The sequence below is a fragment of the Coffea arabica genome, chromosome 3e (genome assembly GCF_036785885.1).
Source record: "Coffea arabica cultivar ET-39 chromosome 3e, Coffea Arabica ET-39 HiFi, whole genome shotgun sequence".
NCBI classification, from domain to species: domain Eukaryota; kingdom Viridiplantae; phylum Streptophyta; class Magnoliopsida; order Gentianales; family Rubiaceae; genus Coffea; species Coffea arabica.
In genome coordinates, this window is record NC_092315.1 from 18,446,622 (window position 1) to 18,451,258 (window position 4,637).

Consider the following 4,637-nt stretch of genomic DNA (forward strand, 5'->3'; position numbering starts at 1 on the left):
AATTTGAAATACCACGTCGAAATACTTGTTTGAACCAATAGATGGATTTTTTAAATTTGTAAATCATATTCTTTCGATCTCTTGATATAAAATTTTCTATCTGCACTATATAGATCGTTTAATCATTATTACCATTGAGAAACGTTGTCTTTACATCAATCTAGTATACTTCAAAGTTGAAATGTGCCATTAATGCCATGATAATTCTAAAGGAGTCTTTCGAAGAGATCGAAGAAAAGGTTTCTTTATAGTCGATACCTTCCTTTTGTATAAAATTCTTAATGACAAGATGAGTTTTGTATCTTTTCACGTTGCTTTTCGAATCTCTCTTGATTTTAAATATCCATTTACAGCCAATGAATTTCATTCCTTCTGGTAATGAGATAAGATTCCAAATATCATTGTCTTTTATAGATTTAATCTCTTCATTTATCACATTGATCCACTTTTAAATTTTAAACTTTCCATAACTTGACGGAAGTTGATTAGATCATCTTCCATCAATCTAGTATCATTCTTATGTTCTTGGAGAAAAATAATGTAATCATTTGGCACTGCACTTCACTTTTCTTTAGTAAATCTTTTTAATGGCACTGATTTTTGAAAAGAGAGAGTTTGTTCTTCTATAATAGATTATTTTTTGACATTGTCTTGATTCGTTATATCATGATCAAGGTTAGGAATGGGATCTTGAACAAAATCAATAACACATATGGGAATATTGACATATTTCTCTTCAAAGATAAGGTCCCTTACTATATTTTCTCCCCCAAACTCGACATTTTAGAATCGGACATTTTCTGTCTCGAAAATCGATTTAGTAGTGGGATCATAAAACTTGTAACCTCCGGATCTTTCGGATTATCCAACAAACTAACAACTAATCGTCCTTGAATTCAGTTTCTTTTCATTTGGCCTATAAGGTCTTGTCTCAACTGCACATCCTCAAATATGTAAATGCTTTAAATTGAACTTTTTTCCTGTCCAAAACTCATAAAGGGTTTGATAGTCATTTTAGTTGAAACTCTGTTAAGGATATATGCTGCAATCTTAAGTGCTTCTCCTCAGAGTGACTTTAGTAAGATAAAATGACATATCATATTTTTTTTACCATGTTCTTAACCATTCTACTTTCATCTTTCAACAACACCATTCATAGTGGATGAATCCGGTATAATATACTGTAGGATGATACTACATTGCTCTAAGCATTTAGTAAATGCCCCTGGATGCTGTTCACATGAACCGTCATATCTGTCATAGTATTCACCACCATGGTCAGATCTGATGCTTTTGATTCTTCGGTTGAGTTGGTTCTCAACTTTAATTTTAAATATTTTAAACATGTCCAGCGACTGTGATATTTTAGAAATGAGATATATGTAGTCGTATCTTGAAAAATCGTATATGAACGTTATAAAATATTATTGGCCATTCCAAACAGATATAGGAAATGATCCGTAAAAATCTATATGTATAAGTTCTAAGACGTTCAATAACCTATTGGTTTCAAATCTCCTTTTATTGGTTTGTTTCCCCTTTATACAGTTAACACAATCATCAAAATCTATAAAACTTAAGGGGTCAAGAATTTCATTTGACATAAATCTTTCCATTCTTAGTCTAGAGATGCGACCCAATCTCTTATACCATAATGCAGCTGAATTTTCATTGATTAATTTTCTCTTTACTCCTTTAGTACTCAATTGCAAAGATTCATTAAATGAGGCAATTCTATCAATTAAATATAGATTATCATAGTGCATTAAAGAATCAGAATCAACCATTTTTGAATCATGAAACAAATTAAGCTTTTCATGTTCAAATGAACAAAAATAACCAAATTTGTCCAAAGCAGAAATAGAAATCAAATTCCGTAAAAAATGGTACAACAAATATTTCATTAAGATCCAAATAAAATCCGATCTTTAACAATAATCTAAAAACCTCTATTATCTCAACTTGAACTATTTTGTCATCGCTCACGTAGATATATCTTTCAATATCATTAGGCTTTTGGCAATCAGACAACCTTGCATAGATACACTGATGTGAGTTGCTGCACCAGAATTTAACCACCATGTGTGTCTAGATACCAAAGTTAAATTAATTTCAGAATAAACTAAATTAAGAAGTATACCTTTTTTAGCACGTTAAGTGTGATAGTTGGTGAAATGTTTCTTTCTATGCTATTCAACTCCATAGAAGAAACAACTATTATTTCCCAGATCAACAAATTTCTTTTGTTGTTTCTTTTGAAGTGCTATACCTACAGCTTCTTTATCCTTCTTCCTTTTATGTCCCTTACCTTTATTATTAGTGGTTAAAATCAGATGAGTATTTTCTGTCTGGTCTTGTTTTAACTTTTTCTCTTCCTCTACACAGTGTGACATAAGTTCATTTAGAAATCAAGTCTCCTTTTGACAGTTGCAACTCACATTAAATTGGCTAAATTATGTAGGAAGGGATATCAAAATCAACTACACAAGTAACTCTTTAGAGAGTACTAATTTAAGTGCATTTAACTTAGAAACAAGATAATATATCTCCATGATGTACTCTCTGATATTACATTTACCACTATATTTCATCGAAATTAGGCGTGTCAAGAGCGTACTTATTTCAGTCTTTTTATTCTTCACAAACCTTTTTTTAATGTCTTGAAGCGGTAGCTGTTGTTTCTGATATTGTTTCTCTAAATGCTTCTGGAATGGCTTTTTTAATGATCATCAAATACAAACAATTTGATCTCTCACACCTTTTCTTACCCCTCCTTTCATCAGAGGTACTTTAATCTGTAAAACGTGGAGCAAAATCATCCCTTAACACAAAGTCGAGATCTATTACTCCAAATAATATCAAAAGATTTTCTTTCCAAAACTTGAAATTTGTACTATTCAGTATAAAAATATTATTGATGTTGGTAGTAATATTTGTAAATTCATTCGCAACTAAATAGAAAACATAAAATAATTAAAACAAGTTCACATAACCCAAAATAATAATAAATTCAAATAAAGGTAACCCCATCTCAAAATACTGATGTTCCATTAATATTCTGTTTTTGGACAAAAATATTAATTTCTAAGTGATATTTTGGCATAGTAATAAACACTGACAATAATAACATGTCAAAAAATAATTTTTTTTGGATCAATTTATAATCACATGTAAAAGAAAATTGAATAATCATCACGTGTTTATTACCACAAGTGCATATGTATTTTTGTTAAACATTGACCTTCATTTGAATCGATCAATATTTATAAAATTACAAGTACCCAACTAGTTATATTTTAGAATGAATTAATTTTCACAAAAGATGTCACTTTGGTGGCATATTATTTTAATTAATTTATTCTAAAATATATATAATCATACCAATATTCAAATTTAAAATTGCACAAATTACACAAAAACTTTGATCAAAGCCAACTTTGATTAACTCTGGTCAAACCAGTCAAATGGATCAAGACTTATTGGACTAAAAGTCCATATTCATAACTTGATCCAAATTTGTCATTCAACCGCAAAATTTTCTTGAAATCTATAAATGCCTTATAAGACTATATATTTAGTGGGCCAACCTTATGGACTTTGTAAGGCTTAAATGTCTTATTTAACTTTATTAGGGTTCACTCAAACTAGAGAAACCCTAATTTTCTTAACATAAATATATGCATATTTATTCTCAAACAAGGAAACAAGCCAAATAATCCAATTGTTAATAAATTGAGCAATAAAGGCTTATATTGAATACTAATATGTATGATCATGAATCAACCAACTAAAATAATGTATCTATAATGATGAATCGGCCAAATCTGTATAGAGAATTAATCGGTCAATCTTAAATATCATAGAAAGGAACTGAAGATTGGTTATCGTGAAGCCGACTAAATTCATGTTAATCAAAACAATGGATCGTACGGGGTGACTGACATCATAGCAATCATGTAAAACCCGAAACACGAGGCCGAAACATGAAACATGACCAAAACCTGGAGCCGAAACATGAAGCCATGTATTGTGTACAAAAGTGAACAATCAGCCAATTAAAGTTTGACCAAAGTGGGACCCATTGAATTCAATGTAACCAAAGAGAACTCTTATTGCATGATCTATTAAACCTTTTCTTCACAAATACCACATGAATTTAATCTGGATTCACGCGTCAAAAACAAAATCCAAAAATATTTGATCTAGTAGATCCAATACAAACGACATAGGAGCAGACCACTCATAATTTATAATCTTTAAAATAAAACTTTCAAAGACTACAAATTATGGATTTAAAACTTAACCTAATATTGGTTGCTCTAATACCACTTGTTAGAACTTCCAAGATCTCAATATCAGATATTTGAATAGAACTGTAATATAAACGGAGAAACGTACCTGGATTCATGTTGACAAATTGGCGCTTGAAATTCTAGAGATTTGGGGGGGCCTTCCAGATCAACATGTATTTGTTAATCCCCTGAGAAAGTCTTTAGTTTCTCGCTGGCATCTTTTTTGAAGATGAAATATCAAGAAAGGCTATTTTGTGGTACTAGAAAATACGATAATAAGAATACGTGTGATCTGAGGACTATAACCCTATTTATAGATAACTTTCCTGTTATCTTTTGGATTCA